This window comes from Rutilus rutilus (assembly GCF_951802725.1).
Source record: "Rutilus rutilus genome assembly, chromosome: 17".
NCBI classification, from domain to species: Eukaryota; Metazoa; Chordata; class Actinopteri; order Cypriniformes; family Leuciscidae; genus Rutilus; species Rutilus rutilus.
This window is the reverse complement of record NC_140230.1, coordinates 25,491,113-25,512,029: the sequence shown is the minus strand read 5'-3', so window position 1 is coordinate 25,512,029 and position 20,917 is coordinate 25,491,113.

Sequence of the window (20,917 nt, the reverse complement as noted above, 5' to 3'; positions counted from 1 at the left end):
TTTATTTAATATTTATTTATTATTATTGATGTTGTCATTGTTTAATAGATTAAAAAGCACTTGATGATGGTTTATTTTGTATGATGTAATTCCGGAGATGCCTTAAAAACAATAAAAAAAAAAAGTAAAACAGTTGTGTTTTGTAAAAAGTGTGCTTTTTGTATATTACATGGCTACTCTTCTAGTAGGAAATTTCCGTGATTATACCAGCAGGGACAGTTTCCCTGGAGCAGCCTGGGGTGCTGTACTCAAGGGCACTTGGAATTGAACCTGCACCCTTTGTACTGTCAACCGAGATCCTTAAACCTGTATTTGTGTAGCAAAGTGGTAAAGCTTCTCTTTTGACAGAGAGAGCGAGCAAATGTGTTTGTGTGTAAAACGTGTAAAAGCCATTTAGGATTTGACCCCATGACACTGCTTAGAGGCAGCTTTTCCTTGTAGTATACTTGGCTGCGAACACACTCTCTCATGCTCTCGCTCATGTTTGGATCTCTTTCCTCTGGTTGCTAAGCCACATAGACTGGCACGGTAGCAACGCTTGTACTGTCTTTCCTGTCTCTCTACACTGTCACCGTATGCTCGCTGTTGCATCAGTTCTTCCACAATCTGTAACTGCACAAAACTTTTTCACTTGGCTATGCTTACAAGCAGGGTCCAAAATTATCACCCACCAAGTGACAAATGAAAGTAAAAACAAATATATGCAATTAAACCACTAAAATAAAACATATTATAAACAAAATTAAAGTGATTGTTCACCCAAAATGACAATTGCGAAACAATAAATAAAATATACAATGCAAGTAAATGGGAAACGAAACTCTTTGGTTAACAACATTCTTCAAAATATCTTCTCTCTTTCATGTTCCACAGAAGAAAGAAAGTCATACAGGTTTAGAATGGCATGAGCATGAGTTTGATGATAGAATTTTCTGTTTTGGGTGGACTATCTCTTTAAGATATTTATTTCATATGGAAGCTTGTTTCTGCCACAGAATATTTTTATTTATTTATTATTATCTCGCAGTACAGACTTTTTTTTTCCCTCAAAATTGCCAGGTATAAATGTGCAATTCTGATTTATTTTCTCGCAATTGCCAGTTTATATCTCACAATTCTGTTTTTGTAACTCGCAATTGCCAGTTTATATTACGCAATTCAGAATTGCAAAAGGTTAACTTTCAATTGCAAGAAAAAAAGTTGGAATTGTTAGATAAAAACTGCATTTACCTTTTTTTATTTTTTTATTCAGTGGCGGAAACAAGCTTCCATAATTTCACTATGAGAATGTATTTTTGAAAATAAAAATTCGAAGTAAATTTTCATGACCTCTTAAAAATATTTTATAATAATAATATTTTAATAAAAAATGTTAATAATAATAATAATAAACAGTTTATTTGGCACCATGCTTAATTTCAATGCTTAAACCCTACTTAATTTCATTAATTTCTCAGAAGTGCATTAGGGGAAAAAAATCCCTTCATAGACAGACGCAGACAGTGTCATATTTAAACTGTAACTGAAGTTTGAACCGAGGCTAAAGTCCTCAGATGGTGATGTTCGAGGGGTACCCACCATCACCAAACACTTGTACGTGCACACACATACACACACACACACTCACTCCCCCTTACCAAAACTGAGAGGAGTGGAAACGGTTCCCGCTCTGATGAAAGGGGCCCTCTGATCGAAACGACAACAAAGGGCTCGGCCGCCTGTGTTTGGAAAAGCTTTCCCTTTCTTCTCGCCTTCCTCCTCCTCCATCTCCTCTTCTCTCGTCTCTGATCTTTCCCTCTCTCTATCTCCCTCTGCCCGGTGCCACTCTCTCTGGCAGGGCCCCGCTCAGCTCTTCGTTAGGGTGGCGATACAATCGGGGCGACTGGATTAAAAATCAGTGTGCGTCCTTGTCGAAGGCGCCCAGGATGGCGCACTTTGATGTCTCTCCGCAAATTTGAAATTCATATGTTGTCACACTTCATTTTATTCTGCCCTTCTTCTTCTTTTTTTTGGGGGGCTCGTTCTTTAGTCGCACACATGTACTGTGCGAAAACGTGAATGGGAGAAGATGTAAAAGCCATTCTCACTCGTGCCTTTCTTTTATTTTTCATGTTTCTACATCTTTTGGTGGGCGGGAAGAAATAATGAATCATTTAATTTGCTTTGATTGAAGGAGGCGTGATGGAGCCGCCGCGGTTCGGTGGGATGACAGTGTAGAGGACAGAGAGAGTTCAGAGGAAAAGAAAGAAGGAGGGGAGACGGGGGTTTACACTTTGATGACACTTCAAAAACTGTGTGCCAAAACTAAGCTATCAGCCCTATCTGAGAACTAACTAGCATATGTGTGCCCTCCTTTACAGTCCCCTGTGAAAACAAAACGCAACGCAACAACAAACAATGCCGGCAACAAACAAGGCCTTCTATTTCTTCAACCAACAAAACAAGAACGACGGCAGGCTGAAGTAATCTCATTAGCCTGTGAGGAAAAACAGCTATTAACGGCAATTCAATACACTGGGCAAATTCACTGCAGTTGGACTTCTGATCAATGTGACTGATAATTATCCGACCCGGGTTTTACGTTTCTCATGCAACCTATCCCACAATGCATTCTCCGCAACTTCACTGACCTCCCCAGACAGTAACAAATGGGCTTGATGGCTGGGCTGATGTTTGCGTATATGGTGTGGAAGGGGTTCTCCTATCACTTACGCCAAAAACCAAGCTTTGTCATCAATCTCTCCAATATCACGATTCCTTCTTTTCTTCCGAAGCCTGAATTCCCAGGCAATGGCAATACAGCCTCCGACACACGGCCCAACCTCTCGTTCTCCTCTTTATGACGAATGGGTTTTAATAAAAGCTGACAGAGTGATGAAATTAAAAGTGCGTCCCATGGCCTCCAATTGCTCCAGCTGCTCAATTACAGTGCATATCTCAGCACCCTCGCCCTCAGTTCTCCAGCATTGTCTTACATCACCATTGCCGTAATATTATTGGACTCATCGTCGTCGGACCCGATTGCTGAAGTCTAAGTCGTTGTTCTAATAGACACCCAAAGAGATGCATAACGCCTGTGCGTCTTCCTTTACCCTAATAAAATCCGCCAACCTCGACCTTATTAGCTTGTGTTATGTCGATTTCCCATGCTACCTCATTACGGCAGTGATGGTATACCAGAGGAGGTGGGTAAAGAGAACAAGTGTGCGTCTTTCTAAGGGAAAAGTCCCATAAGTACTAACCGACAAAGTCCTAATCTGCCCTGTCAACCCTTTTGGAAAAAAGCATCCTTTGTTTTAAATTATGCAGCATCCTTAATCCTGCTCTCATCCCCCACTTGTACTAATTTATAATCTTTTAGGTCTGAGTTAGGAGGGGATGGAAGGGGTCCCGGTGCTCTGTTAGAGGCCAGTAAACTATAAACAATGTTACTGCTATTCACTTAAAAAAATGATGGTTACAATATTACACATACGATTTTTGAGAAGTTAAGGCTTAATTTCTTTCATGGAATCTACTTGAATAAATCATGTAAAATCCCCTAAATTATTTAGTCTGTGACATAATGAATTGAACATTTTTAGTGGAATATGCTTTTTTATTTTAAGTATTTTTACTCAAAATTGTGTGAATTCAAGTGAATGCAAATTACCTGTTTATATTTGACTTTGAGTTATATTGCACAGCACAGAAACAAACTTGTTACTGCACCATCATTAGCAGAGTTATTGCTCAATGAACAAAGTAACATGCTTCAGAGTATTAATACATGCAGTTATTCACAACCTAACCACTGCACAATGGTAACGATCAAAACTTTAACATAATAGAAACTCTTTCAAATGTCAAACATAACTGAACATTAACAGATGTTTCCCTTTACTCAAAAACACATTAAATAACACTTCATTTCAAGATTTACTCTCCATTTCCAGCCATGTGCAAAGCATGCTGGGAATTAACAATGGTGTCTCTAAATAAAACCGGATAATTGAGCTAATTCTCTTAAAATAAATGGTAGCCCTTTTTCCTTAATTTTATCAGGTTTATCAGTTCCTCAATTCAAGCCTCCAAATTGTGTATGTTTCCTTAAAAAACTTAGGAAAATGTATCTCTTGGTTTTATTAGTGAAATGTTCTCAATATTTTCAATAAAACACTGAACCACAATTTTCTTAATAAAATATACATATTATTTTTTAATTATCACCTTAATTTTTTTAACGAAAATTACAAGACTCATGATTTTTTACAGTGTATGTAACCAAGAAGGCAATGTTTTATAACTAAGGAGCTCATTTTAGGAAGACACAAATCCTCAGAACTGCTAAAAAAATGTCAACCGTAGGCTCATTGGAAAAATGTGCCTCTACCTACATTTTTTAACCTAGAACTCCAAAGACGTACCTATATATACAATTCACTACAGATTTCAGCTGAAATGAACACTAGTGGCAGTAAAACACCAACAACTTTTCACACAAATTATGATTACAGGGGCAGATTGATTCATTTTAGAATGGTGCACAATTTCACTTTTAAAGTGCTGCAAAATATGCAACAAAATGTAATATCATTTTGCCGAAATGTTGCCACAGATTTTCTTTCAATGAGCCTGGGATGTAAAACTTTTTCCTGATGATCTAAGTCTAAAAAGTACCAACCTACCCATTGTTCCCAGCTGATATGGTAGTAATGTAAAGTCTCACAACATCATGTATTTTCTACATCTACCTAAACCCACATGCAATCTAGATGTTTCATGTATATAAACTGAACACACATACAGCAGAGCTGAAAATCTCAAAGTGGCACATACATTTTTTTTTATTATATTAACTCCATATCAGTAATAAAAGTGATCTAATTGCTTTGAGAAAACAAACAACACATAAATCAAAGTAATACAGGATTAGGAGGGTGGTTTACCTTGTCAATGATTGTGTGTGTGTTAGAGGGAGAAAGAAAGAGAGGGAGAAAGCGTATTGTGTACTATCAGGGGTCGAGAGAATTGGAAGACGCAGCAGCCATCGATGAAATAACCTTGGAGGGCGTCCAGACTGACGCCGTGAGTGGCAATGACTTGGAGCCGTTCCACGCAGGGCCTTTTGTGCCTATTCCCAACACGCTCCAAAAAGACGTCGACATTTAAACCGTTTCAGTAATTGAAAGGCTGTCTTGGAAGCCATCTGTGTAAGCAGCTCTCTGTTACCATGTTCACAAACTCAAGCACTTAATACAGACATTTCTATGAGATTTGTTTTTATAAAGGAGATAGCATAAATGCTAAGTTAGTACTTTTTTTTATTTACACACTTTGCACTGAGAAATGGCAAGCAAAATTGTGCTGTTGGAACAAAATTGCTATTCCCCTTACAAATTTTTTTTTATTAAGCATACTTAAGTAAATTTCAAGTATATTTTATAGTATACTTATATCAATGTACTAGTATACTTGTAAGTGCACTATTTCACCACTTTTTAGTGTATAAAAGTATACTTTTAAGTATACTTTAGTTGTGTACTCAAAGTTTACTACTATTAGTGTACATTCAACTACATTTATCATTTGTACTGCAACTATACTACAAGTGAACTTATATTGAGTGAAGTATACTGATAGCTTACTAGTTAAATACTTATAGCACATTTTATAGCACATTCAATATTTTCAAACAATGTAAGTCATGTATGTAAAACTATGTGAAAAAATGTTATAGGCTACACAATCAAAAGAGTAAACACAACAATGAATCAAGTATACTGTACTTAGAATACTTAATTAAAACAAAAGATTGAGTACTACAAGTATAGGCCAAATATACTTTGACTTTTCTGTCAGTATATCAAGCATACTTAAGTGTAATTTGAAGTATATTTCCGAGAAGTAAATTAAGTATATTTCTAAGAAGTACATACAAAGTAGACTGAAAGTATACTTTCATATTTTTAGGTAAGGGTTTTGTTGTTTTTTACAAGTTTTTTGCTCATTGCCTTTACCCGAATCACTCGGAGACATTCCTTTTGCAAATAGATAAAAAGAGTTTCATTTTAAGGGCTAAATTGTAGCACTTTTCAGTAGTTCAGTACATCAAACCATATTTAGCTGCAATACATCAAGGCAATTTGAACTTTCCAGCCTGCATCAATACACAATGAATAAATGGAGCTCCTACCCATAAGTGAGGAGCAGTGCTTTGATTAATTCATATACTGAAATATTAAAAAAATAAACTTTAAACTGATGATCTAGTGGGTTTTGATTTTCTGTGCATTATTTCAGCTTGGTACAGAAACGGTTTCTTTGCCAATTGGCACAGGCCTAGAGGGCACTGTTAATTCATGATCCACCTCAAACCATCCAAAAAGATTTATTTAATGTTCTCTGGCTGCCCACATTTTTTAAGCTGTGTTATGTGCACAGAAAATGAGTTTCTTTAAAAGAATAATGACACAAAGGTCAAGCACAAAAGTCACAGAGAACAAGTGGCACTTCTCTTATATGAAGTGCCTTAATAAGTTCTGCATACTGGTTATTGGAGCACTTGCAGAAAATATGAACAATTATTTGTATTGGCCATAAAAATTTGTATCAATTGATTTCTAAGAGATACATAATTGATCATGTCACTACCTAAACCGGCAAATGATTAAAAAAATCAACAACAAACAAACAGAAATGCAGAAATGGCCATGATATTAACATGCCCTGTGGCAGTTTACAGACCTGTCAGTTAACAGGTTCTCTTAGAGGGCCTGTCCTCTATTCTCAGAGCATCAAGATAAGTGGAAAGTGCGACTGTATGGCGAGCAGAAGAACTTGTATGAGTGACTTTGAGAGATAGAGAGAGAGAGAGAGAGACGGCTCAATGTAGGAGGAGGACGATAACTCAGACATCCCTTTGAAGCTTCGCCTTTACCTGAAAGCTGCTGGACAATAGATTTCATTTGTACCGGGCGTGTTTGGGTCCATATCGCAAACACTAAAAGAGTGGGTGGGATGGGAAACTGAGAAAAAGATTGAGGGGAAAAAGAGAAAGGGAGGGAAAGTAAGAACTAGGCCTTTGGATTCAAGCATCCCTCAATCTGGCAAGCACTTTACGGCTCCTTCTTCTGAGGAACTAAAAGAACTAAAAGCCCAATGCACTTAGTATCTGTTTCATCTCTCGTTTTGTGAAGCCAAGTTTGTTTTGATGCCTTCACTTTGAGAGCAGCGTATGCACAAGGACTAAGATTTGAGCTTTGTAGGAGACGCTGCCCATCAACAATCTGACTTTGCACGATCAAAGTTATTGGCTCTGAGCTGCGTAGCAATCCCAGCAGAGGTAGGCCCAACCGCACATAGACAAATTGATATGTTGGATCCACGAGGCACCGAATTGCCTCCACCACCTGAGGGGATGTAAACATAAACAGAGCAAAAGAGAGCTGAGCCCCTGAACCAAAGGTCCAGGGAGGATACGCTCCCTTCTTCAATAGAAAAAATGGGAGGGATCAGTTTAGGGTGTTTTTAATAATTAAGCTTGCTATATTCGTTTATTTTTCCCCCTAACTTCCACACTCCTGTGGTCTGTCAGTCTCTGGGGTCCACACAGCAGTTCTGCGGATACATACAGGGAGAGAAGAGTTGAGTCCTCTGATTGGGCTTCAGCATTTGTTGCCTCAAGCACAGGAATTGCCAAAAAAGCACATTGCCCTCTGTCCACTTCACCTGCTCAAAACCCTCAAAATCAGCATAATGGCCCTCCAGACAAAGTTGGTGGAAATAAACAAAGAGGAGAGGAACAGTGGAATGGTGAGTGGAGAGATGAGTTATTTTTTGTCATAGATTGATAAAATTATCCCTTATTTAGTCCATTGTCATGTTTATTAATTTTACCCAACTTTGCTCGTATTAAAATGGCATCTAATTTTAGTTAACGAAAATATGTGTTGTTGTTGTTGACAATTAAGCCACATATTCAAACATTTAAATACACTTCTATTCAAAAGTTTAGGGTCAATCATTTTTATAAGGAAATCAATACTTATATTCTGCAAGGATGCAATAAATTGATCTTACATCGTTAAAAAATTCAATGTTCAAATAAATGCTCTTATTTTTAACTTTATTTGAAAGAACTGATAGGAATGTAAATGTGTACCTTGAAATGCAATGTAAGTCGCTTTGGAGAAAAGCATCTGCCAAATGCATAAATGTAAATGTAAAGCATCAAAAAATGGTTTCCGCAAAAAATATGAAGCAGCACAACTGTTTTCAACATTGATAATAAGAAATGTTTCTTGAGCATCAAATTAGCATATTAGAATGATTTCTGAAGGATCATGTGACACTGGAATAATAATGGTGATAATTCAGCTTTGCAATTAATAAATGACATTTTAATATACTGTTTTACTTTCAAATTGTAATACTATTTCACAATATGACTGTATTTTATGATAAAATAATTGCAGCTTTGTTGAGCGCATGAGACTCCTTTCAAAACCATTAAAAGGTCCAGAAACAGATCCCCAATTTTTAAAAGGTTCTTGTGAAAACATGATTTCCTGAAGTAACATTATTTAGATAGATTATACATAATATAGACACCAACATAGATTAACACTGGTGGTCATAAATGATTGTTTTGTATGTTCCACTTCAATCATGACACTGCATTGTTTAGGTATACAGAAAAGAGTAATACATTAAATGTTATCAGTATCAAAGGTATTTCCAAAAAAAGTTTTTTAGAGTTGTACAATAACATATTCAAATGGTTTGATATGAGAACACTACATCTAGAATTGCGGATTCACTTCATGATGATGTGCCATGGGTGTTAAAGTGTGGTCAGGCTTGTCAACAGGTCAAAATGCTATACAAAGACCCATAAGAGATGAAAAAAATCAACACAGTATAAGCTCTCAGTGGAGCTAGTAATGAGTCGGGCCATGTCGAGCAAAAGAAAACATATAGTTCCATCACACAGGAGTCTTGTGGGGATGAAAAAGGAAAAAGGGATAGGAAGACAGCAGGAGAGGGAAAGAAAGGAGTGCGAGAGTGTGAAAGAAAGAAACGGCAGAACAGAGCAGGCTTGATATGATTTCAATGGAATGTTTGTTGACACTGATTCATGGCCCGGGGCCTAGAGATAAATGATTGAACAGCTCGGCTGTCAAAGCCAGAGGATTTCTTTGGGCTTGTGTTTCACTGTGCACTTTTAGCTGGAGGGAAGGTAGCAGTCAACTAACTGACACAGAATTAACCATGAAACACACTAAGCGCTCCCCCTCCTCTACAAGCGCAGCTCTCCGTAAAGCAGAGGGGCTCTACGACAGAGACTGATCTGGTTACACCACACCCACACAAACAGCACATATGAATGCTGTGCTCGCAGAGCCCAACAGGCATATACACTACATGTAATCAATTTGTACTTTAAGCATCCAGACTTAACCCCACAGCTCTAACCTCCTACTGTTGTACTTTTCTCCAGGGTTCCACCTACCACAATACCAGGAGGTATTCAGTGGTGTTCAGTGGCATCCTCAGAGTCCCTTCTAGGTCAAAAACATCCTCGTGCAAGACTAGAATTCAATTCTGTTCAATTAACAGAAACACTTTAAGGACATGAAAAAATATGTTTGAAAAGATCAGTCAACAGAAATGATACAGTAAAGTTATTGTGGATACCATGTCAGCTAAATTAATGTGCGTTTCTTCAACTTCAGGCACGTTATGTCCCGGGTTTTATGTCATATTGTCATGATCTCAGCCTGTGTTCATGTGTTGTGTGAGGACTTTTGTGTTATTTCCTGTCCTGCGCCATGTTTTGTAGTTTTTCATGTGGATTAGTCTCTGTGTCTTGTTAGTTCCCTTGGTTACCCTCGTATGTTCCCATGACAATTAACCACACCCCCTTGTTACCTTGTTAGCTAATTTGCCCTTGTGTTTCTCTTGTGGTTGGTCAGTTGTTGTTTGCTGTACCATGTTCCTATCCTGAGTTTCTTTGTTTGCCCTGTATTACCTGATCCTTAAAGGGATAGTTCACTTTGAAATTAATTTTTGATATGTTTTAGCTTACCTCAAGGGCATCCAAGATGTAGGTGTCTTTGTTTCCGCAGTAGTTTCAATTTTGATATTTTTAGGTCAAACCGTTCTTGTCTGTCAGTCATATAATGCAGGTCTATGGTCACTAAACTACTGCGGAAACAAAGACACCTACATCTTGGATGCCCTGGAGGTAAGCTAAAACATATCAAAAATTAATTTCAAAGTGAACTATCCCTTTAAATTGAACTTTACAGACCACACTGCTAGAACTGTCCGGTCCTGCAGATTTGCCTTGTACAACATTAGGAGGATGTTCCTAAAATTCCTTCCTATCAGAGCATGCTACACAACTCCTTGTCCAAGCACTTGTTCTATCCAGATTGGACTATTGTAATGCTCTCCTGGCTGGTCTTCCAGCTTGCTCTGTCAAACCTCTGCAACTGATCCAGAATGCAACAGCTAGAGAGGTCTTTAACGAGCCGATGAGAGCACACGTCACTCCTCTCCTCACAAAATTACACTGGTTGCCAGTTGCCATGTTTTTTTTTAACATGTACTGCATTAGATTAAACTGAGAAGGGTCATAGCACTTGCATATTCTTGTCCTACTGTTAGTTTAACTGCTTCTATTGTTCTCATTTGTAAGTCGCTTTGGATAAAAGCGTCTGCTAAATGAATAAATGTAAATGTAAAATGTAAATGTTTGTGTTGTTATTAAAGTAGTGCTTGCATGTGGATTCTCTCTCCGCTTCGTCCCTACCTCTCTGTTATCTATCTATCTATCTATCTATCTATCTATCTATCTATCTATCTATCTATCTATCTATCTATCTATCTATCTATCTATCTATCTATCTATCTATCTATCTATCTATCTATCTATCTATCTATCTATCTATCTATCTATCTATTCAATTCAAATTTATTTGTATAGCGCTTTTCACAATACATATTGTTTCAAAGCAGCTTTACAGAAAGTGCATTTCAGAAATGTACGTAGAAAAATACAGTTAGTTAATCATGTATTAATTTAGGGCATAACATATCGCCAGCGTCGAGTCGTCTCTTCACAGGCGTCGAGTCGTCTCTTCACGGGTATTGGGGCATCTGAAGTTTCCATGAGAGGCTGGATACAAACTGGAGCTGACGAACTCTATTTAGAGTACTAGCGTCCCGAGATAACAACAGAAAAGCAGATGTATAGATGTATAATGAAATAATTAGCATAGCTGCTGTTCATAATATTAATGCATTCGATCCGATTCAACTGTAGTATAAAAGGTAAGTATTATGTGAATGCTTGGCTAAAGAGATGCGTCTTTAATCTAGTTTTAAACTGGGACAGCGAGTCTGAGCCTCGAACAATATCAGGAAGGCCATTCCAGAGTTTAGGAGCTAAATGTGAAAACGCCCTCCCTCCTTTAGTGGACTTAGATATCCTAGGAATGACCAGAAGCCTCGAATTTAATTGTAGGGCGATAGAAGTTCCGTTAAATACCCAGGAGCTAAACCATTTAGGGCTTTATAGGTCAGTAGTAATACTTTGTAATTGATACAGAACTTAATAGGTAACCAGTGTAGAGATGATAGAATTGGTGTTATATGATCATATTTTCTTGACCTAGTAAGAACTCTAGCAGCTGCATTTTGGACTAACTGTAGCTTGTTTATTGAGGATGCAGGACAACCAGCTAATAAAGCATTACAGTAATCTAGTCTCGAGGTCATGAATGCATGAACTAACTTTTCTGCATCAGAAACAGATAGCATGTTACGTATAGCTTAGCAATGTTTCTAAGGTGGAAAAAGGCTGTTCTTGTAACATATGAAATATGATTTTCGAAAGACAAGTTGCGGTCTAGTATAACACCCAGGTCTTTTACTGTAGTGGATAAAATAACAGGACATCCTTCTAAATTAAAGTTGTATTGTAAGAGGTTTTGTGGGCAGTTTTTTGGACCAACAAGTAATACCTCCGTTTTATCTGAATTTAATAGCAGAAAATTACACGTCATCCAGTATTTTATATCTTTAACACACTCTGTCAATTTAGATAATTTAGTGTTTTCATCTGGTCGTGATGAAATATATAATATATATAAATATATATTGAGTGTCATCAGCATAACAGTGGAAATTAATTCCATGTTTTCTTATAATATTACCAAGTGGCAGCATATATATTGAGAATAGCAGAGGGCCTAACACAGATCCTTGCGGCACTCCATAGTTTACTGACATTATCTTCGCATTTAAACAGACAAAATGTTAGCAGTCTGATAAGTACGATCTAAGCCAGCTTAATGCCTGTCCATGAACACCAGTGTAGTTTTGTAGTCGATTTAAGAGTATTTTGTGATCTATAGTGTCGAACGCAGCGCTAAGATAGAGTAAAACTAGTATTGAGATACAGCCTTGGTCAGAAGCTAGAAGTAAATCATTTGTAATTTTAAGGAGCGCAGTTTCTGTGCTATGATGCGGCCTGAATCCTGACTGAAATTTTTCATAGATATCATTTTCTTGCAAGAAAGAGCACAATTGAGCGGACACAACTTTTTCTAGTATTTTAGACATAAATGGAAGATTTGAAATGGGTCTGTAATTTGCTAGGTTATTATGATCTAATTGTGGTTTCTTAATGAGAGGTTTTATAACTGCCAACTTGAATATTCTTGGAACATGACCTAAAGATAAAGACGAGTTAATAATATTGAGAAGAGGCTCTTCCACTACAAGTAACACTTCTTTCAGTAGTTTAGTGGGTATTGGATTTAATAAACATGTTGTTGGTTTAGATGCAATGATAAGTTTATTTAGCTCTTCCTGTCCTATAGTTGTAAAGCGGTGTAGTTGTTCTTGAGGGGCGATAATTGAGGCTGAATCATAAAACACCATTAAAGATTGTACATTTACAATTGTGTTTCTGATGCTTTCTATTTTCTCAGTGAAGAAATTCATAAAATCATTACTACTACACTGTAACGGAATATTTTGCTCCGGTGATGTCTGTTTATTTGTTAGTCTAGCCACGGTGTTAAATAAAAACCTTGGATTATTTTGGTTATTTTCTATTAGTTTGCGGAGATGCTCAGTCCTGGCTGCTTTTAGGGCCTTTTTATAATGTGACATACTGTCTTTCCACGCGATTCTAAAGACCTCTAAATTAGTTTGTTTCCATTTACGCTCTAAATTACGAGTTTCTCTCTTGATAACATGCGTAGTATTGTTGTACCATGGTGCTTTAGTTTTTTCTCTAACCTTTTTTAATCTAATTGGTGCAACAATGTCTAATGTACTAGAGAAAATGGTGCTCATAGTGCTAGTCATTTCCTCTAGTTCATCTGTTTGTTTGGGTTCACTGAGCAGTTGAGATAGATCAGGTAAGCTATTTGAGAATCTATCTATAGTTGTTGGAAGGATTGTTCTGCCTGGTCGATAGCGTGGCGCAACATGACAAATTTCAGCAGTACGTAGTATGCAAGTTACTATGTAATGATCAGTGACATCATCATGACATCGGTTGGATTGGTTCCATGTGATATAATTAAATCTAGTGTATGATTAAGACGATGAGTGGGACCAGTGACGTTTTGCTTGACCCCAAAGGAGTTTAATAAATCTGTAAACGCAGCCCCTAACGTATCATTTGTGTTATCTACGTGTATGTTAAAATCTCCAACAATTAATGCTTTATCGACATTGACCAATAGATCTGAGAGAAAGTCTGCAAACTCTTTTAGGAAATCAGCATAGGGCCCTGGAGGTCTATATACAGTAGCCAAGGCTAGAGATAATAGGGATTTCTTTCTTACATCTAAGAGCGTAATATTTAGCACAAGTACTTCAAATGAATTAAACCTGTGACCTGTTTTCTGAGTAATATTAAGAATATCTCTATAGATTGTTGCAACACCGCCGCCACGACCAATAAGACGGGGCTCATGCTTATAACAGTATCCTGGTGGAGTAGACTCATTAAGACTGAAATAATCATTTGGTTTAAGCCAGGTTTCAGTAAGGCAAAGTACATCGAAACTATTATCTGTGACCATTTCATTTACAATAACCGCCTTAGGTGTGAGCGATCTAATGTTTAGAAGACCTAGCTTTATAAATCGTTTTTGTTCACTAATATTGAGAATTTCTGGTTTAATCACAGTTAGATTTTTCCTAGATTCTACAGTAGATTTAATATTTGACCTCACTAAACGAGGAATAGACACAGTTTCTATATAATAGAATGTGCTATAATGGCGAATTATAGCTTTCAGTGATACGGGTGTAAATAAGACGATCGATAGGCCAGACCACGCGTGCAATGCTAGCGGGCTGTAGCAGAAGTTCGGAAAGTTGGATATAAGTAGCGATATCAAAGCAATCTGATTGTTTTTTATAAAGAATAGTATCGGAGATATGTTCACACAAAGAGGCGTCAGTGAAGAGCATGAGATAAAGAATTTAAGATATTATTTCTGGGTTATTATCATTATTATTATTAAAAATTTTTCCACAGTTTTGTCACTGTTGGACATAAAAGTCAAACTGTTGACTAAAAAGTCAAGAAGTGCCCATAGTTAAAGGAAAACCCCATATATATATTTAGGTTATGTGTGTATTGAGTATAGCTCAACCAATGGAGTGAGTTTGGGGCGGGACTACCTGTTTGTCCGACCAATGGAAGACTATATGAACATATGAATTTTTTCTTATTTACAATTCTGTTAGTTGACACTAGTGGCACAGAAATCACACACACATCCACAGAGGAAGTGTCTTAAATGGACTAAATTTCACTCATCCACTCATCAAACATCCACAACTAAGTGTGAACAGCAGTATCTGCTGTAGCTACACAGACACAGGTCCAAACAAGATGTCCTCAGTTAATTAAGACTTGGATGGGTGACAACAGAAACAAATGACTAAGCAGTAGGTGTACGTGTGTGTGTTATAGGTCCGGGGGCCATGTGGAGGAGCGAAATAACGCCACTAGTTTGGCCACCTCAGCTCCTGTATGTCCTTGTGAAGGAGCTGAGGAAGAGAAAGGGCGGGGGAACGGGGGGCTTGGGTCAGAAGGGTTGCCATTTAATGCTGACTACCGACCAATCAGAGGGTCCCAGACTGTCAAGGACTGTAGAGGAGAGGGGGGCGGGCAGCTCAGAGGCAGACCCCACAGGTCAATTATCTCTAGCAAGGAGACACCGTTGACGAAGCTCCAAATCTCATTTGCGCAGCTGCGGCACGACTACACACACCTGAGTGTGTGTCGCCGCCACCCCACGAAGGCAATTAACGTCTTGTCTCGATGGCGTGCATATTTGCAATGACAGATCCTGTAGTCTGGAAACCAGAAGGGATACACCTACCAGGTAAAGGTACAGAGAGGAGAACCTTAACTCATCTTCCCGGAGAGACTAATTTTAGGTGCTACATGTTTTGTCTTTGCCCTGCAGCCATGGATCAGGTGAGAGAGCTCTGCACCTGTTGAACCACACCGTACCGGCTTAAAGTGTTCTGCTGGGAACACCGACCCCCACCTTGCATTGAGAAAGGAAACAAGAGAAGAGTAAGGGTCTTATGAGCCACTGAACCAAACAGCCCAGTGGATTCTCTCACCACCTCCTTAAACCACAGCACACAGCCCTGAGTGAGGAAATGTTTCAAACAATGGATATTTCACATCCATCACACACAAAACAAAATGATGTAGATGGGGCTAAACAGAAAGCACTCGTGAAAATCATACCTGTGAATGTCTTGAAACATTGAGACATTTTCTGTAGCATGTTTAAGCTCTCATGCAATTTGATGGTATATGTAGTCTTTCTTAGCTAGCTAATTAGCCTAAACATTTGCAATGTCAACCCCACTTATGCGTTCTGATTCAGGCTCATAAAAATGTAAATTATAATATAAAATTATATAATAAGTAATATTGACTTTTTTATATACTTATTTGAAGTAACTTTCATTACCAAACTAAGCCAATAAAGAAACTAAAATGGACAGCATCCCTATTAATGTCCCCATTTGTGTGAGACATCATTACACTTGATATATAAATCATACACACACATACTGGTAGGTACCCCCCCCCCCCCCCCCCCAACCCAATATATGCATTTATAAATATATTCACACTTCTGTGATCAAAATACACGTAAAACAGTAGTATTGTGAAGTATTTTTGCATTATTATTTAAAATAACTGTTTTCTATTTTAATACTGTATATTACTGTTTATTCATGTGATGGCAGTCAGTACTCCAGTCTTCAGTGCCACATGATCCTTCAGAAATAATTCTAATATGCTGATTAATATTTCTGTGTAAACCATGATATATTTTTTCAGGATTCTTTGATGAATAGAAAGTAAAAAGAAAACAAAAAAAAACCTTTTTTAAAAATAGAAATCTTTTGTAACATTATAAATGTCTTTGTCACGTTACTTTTGATCAATTTAACACGCCCTTGCTGAAAAGAAGTATTAATTTGTTTAAAAAAAAGAAAAAATCTTTCTGACCATAAACTTTTATTTATATACATTTCTAAATTCTAAATAAACTGGTTAAAATGTTTGTACAGTACAGTCAGGCACTCTTAAGCTTCCTGAGTTAATTCACTGAGTCATGTAGCTGCTTTCTACTCGGTTTGCTTTATCTGTGTTTGTGCCAGATCCACGAGTAAGCAGAAAACACATGTGGGCTTTCTGTATGATGGAAAGAAAGCGAGCAGAGACAGATCATTCTTCCATTCAGAAGCCCATCATAATGCTCAGCGGCTCATTTAGTTATTGAATTACTCACTGCACACATAGGTGTAATGCCTTGTGCAATGTCTACAATAAATACAAAGTTAATCCATGAGGGTTTACAATAGCCACTGATATGTATCCTAGAGAAAAAACAATGACATCCACCCCGCGGCACATACTCATAATAATACTCGCATTCCTCGCTCTCATTTCTTTTCTTCCCCCTTCCTTTATCGCTCTCTCACACGCTCCCCACACATGTGAGGGCCAACACTGTCGGATGAGAATTAAACAAATGTATCAGTGTGAGCTGGAGAATATAACGCCCCTGGGACTTCATTTACCTCCCGCATATTCAAGGGAGTTTGTCTGTGTTTTACTGCCCCACATAATCTACAGCATCTCCTCTACTCCGACTCTCCAGCATCCACGACTAGCATTGAGCTCATTATGAGCGGCAGGGTGAATTCCACTGAACGTCCAAACCCTGCAATTCCACTTCTCGCTAAAGGCTAGCATGCTTTTAACTTTGAGCGTTCATTAATAACGCAGGCAATGCCATCTGCTTGTGCTGGGCTTTTGTCTTGATTGTTAGTTGACGTGTTGCTAATACAGGCCAGAAAGGTCACGTACAAGAAGCCTCTTTTGTTGTTCTATTTGGAATTGCTCTCACCCGTTGTGTTAAGAAATCATTAAAAATTGAAAGGGAGAATGCTGGAAGAGAGAAAATGCATATGTTTTGGACATTATTAATATTAAATAATCATGTTTGTCTCCTAAATTGAGAGTGACTAGCACCACAATATTAGTAATTAGATGAATTATAGATGGAGGAGAGATGGGCAAGTGGCCGTCTGAGTAAATGGAATTGCCAAATCCAATTATGCCTCTTTCTTTTTTTTTTTTTTTAAAGTGCAGCCCCATTAAGAGTGTCACTTCAATGTCCAAATGGCACCACTAATAATACCACAACTAGCACTTAACCGGTTTAATTAATAGTAAGATGATTAATATTAGAATTACTGGGCGTTAAACACCACTCACGCTGAGCAATGTTTGACAGAGGCAGGCGGGTGTGCTGGCGGGAGCAGCATTTTTTAGATGAAGTACTCTCATTACTGAAAACTCTACACCGAATTCAGTGTAAATACAGTAATACAACATAAATGCAACTTTTTTTCAGCATAACTGCTTACAGACAACAGACTTCTTGGTATATAAAGTTTATGCATTTTCCAATTACATTTTTATGAATACATTTTCTGAATTATTTTAATGCGTTTTTTTAGTTTAACATTTATGTTATGCCATGCGACTAAATACTAGCCTATATCTCTCTTGGCTGTTTCAATTGCTTAAGTGTCAGTATAGTATTCATTTATTTATTTATAAGTGGTCTCCAACAAAATAATAATTAATTTGCATAAAGCAAACCACTATGATTTAGTTATTAGTTTTTAATATAATATTAATGTTATTGAAATACAGTTTTAAATGACTAATTCGCTATCATCTAATAAATTTGTGCTCTTCTTTTCTTTTATATGAACAAGAACCAACTCATTAGAGCCACTTTTCTGGGAATTGGACTACACTGGGTGCAATGTAGGCTTTTGATTCTCTAAAAAGAATCAGTTCATAACAGTCATTCGATCGGGAATTGGACTACACTGCTTGCGCTGTATGTTTTCGATTCACTATATGAAGAACCAGCACACAAGAGTAATTCGTTGGGTATCAGACTACACTGGTTGCACTGTATGTTTAAAACTCAATGGAATTTAATCCTTATTCGCATCTGAATAAGAAATGTACTTATGATAAATTTGTATACAGGTATTCCTATGATTCTGAGAATGCCAGGAAGTATCTTTCAGCTGCTGTCTATGCCATTAATGATGTATTTCTACGTTGACTGTGATGTGAAACTTCAACCCCTCCAGTGTCTCTTTTGACAGTAAGATAACATTTCACCACAGCACGTCAGCCTCTAATTGGAACCGATAATTAGTCCAAATGAAATACTCATGATAACTACAGGCACAACTCTGTGCATGTGCTGTGTGTGAATGCTATAGGGCAAGTAAATACAGGATGTAGAGATTCCACTACTGCTCCCCCGATCCAGCTCTCTCTTGGGCACACCTGAACTCTCTCACCAGCATTAGTTTGCCTCAGTATATAAACATGCCTGAAGTGGTCAAGAAATAGTAGAATGGCACCTCGCCAGCCAAGTGTTTTTCCTGGGAAACAGTTCCCCAGATGAAGAGAGGCCCCTGGGCCTAGTTCCTCTGAGACCAGCAGGACAACTAACGGGCACAAAAAGAAGCTGACAAACACACAGTTCCAAACACCTGGAGACAACTGCCTCAGCTTTAAACAAAACATATTATTAATTCAATAGAGGTTTTCGTATGTACACTGTATACTGGAAATATAAAAGACCAAGTGGGAGTGTATTCAAATTATCAGATAAACAAATAAAACTGATTTCCATGGACACCTAACTTCCTTTATGTATGTTCTGTGTAATAATTTAAAGAGACACCAAGGCTAAGATGAGCAAAGATATCCATCAGGGGTTTTTAAATGTTTATTTGATATCATATTGACCAATATGATTAACCCCCTTGTGAGGGACCTCCTTATCAAATGTAAAGGCAGCTATACTACCATTCAAACGTTTGGGGTCGTTAAGATCCTTCAGAAAGGATAGGGATGCTGTCCATTTTAGTTTCTTTATTGGCTTAGTTTGGTAATGAAAGTTCCTTCAAATAAGCATCTTTGTTAAGGAAATTCAATATTACTTATTATATAATTTTATATTATAAATCAATTTTTTTATCAAAACTGATTAGGCTAATTACCTAGCTAAGAAACTCTACATATAACATCAAGATACATTTATTATTATTATCACAGGTGAAAATGGTTGTGCTAATATTTTTGTGGAAACCATGATAAAAAATTTTTTCAGGATTTTTTGATGAATAGAGAGTTCAAAAGAACAGCATTTATTTGAAATATATTTTAAAGTCTTTACTGTCACCTTTTGACCAATTCAATGCATATTTGCTGAGTATTATTTTCTTTAAAAAAAATATTACCAACACAAAATTTCTGAATGGTACTGTAGCCTATAGCATAGCATACACACAAAAAACCATTTACACCGTGTTGAATAAGCATTATATTATGCAGAAAATACTGACTTGAGATGTATAGAACTTTTCATAATAAATACTGTTCTAAAGCAGTTTACACTATCCTAAAAATACATTTTCCCTGAACCCCCATAAATCGCAGCCCCCAGTTTCTAAGCCCTGGCCTAGATTACAAAAAAAAAAAATATATATATGGAAGGGTGAAAACATCCATAGACAGAGCAAGGTTGACTTGTGTAAAACAGTGCAGAAAGCCGTGGACAAATTGAGAAATTAGGAACGCAAGGTAAGGACTCTCTGAGGACCAAGCAGTGAGCCGAGACCTATTACAACACATGGCACTAGACAGCTGTGCTGGTAATTATCATCTATATGTTTAGCAGACGCCCTCATCGAGGGCAGCGTTCATGGCTTCTGCCTCTATCATTTAGCCAACCTATTTGCAGCCCATGGGGATGAAGAGGAAAGAGATGGGATATCAGACTGGGATTTGAACCCAAAACCATCTTGTATCAGATCTCTGTGTGCAAGTATATAAATCTTGTAGTGAACAATAAATAACTGTTGTTTGAAATGCATAGGTCACAATATTGTTGCCTCCTGCTGTGTCACATTGTTCTACCGATGTGTATTTTGGGAGCTTTAGATATAAAAGAGTATCTAAGTAGCAGTTCTCCGTTAAAGACAGTGGTGTGACTAAAGCCCAGATGTGGCACTGATGCTCGGTTGCATCCAGAGGTGCTTCACCAGTCTGTCTATTGTTGAACAGCTGCACCCAACCATCTGCTTCACCTCTGTGCTCATCCGCTCTCTCCCATTCTCTTTCTCAGAGAAATACACAGACTGCCTATAACAGACTGCAAAGAGGCTTTCTGACAAAACTCAGAGCTCATTAGGGAAAGTTAAGCAAGTGGTCCTTCACAGAACACACTCAGGAAAAGACAACGCTGGTCTTAAAGGG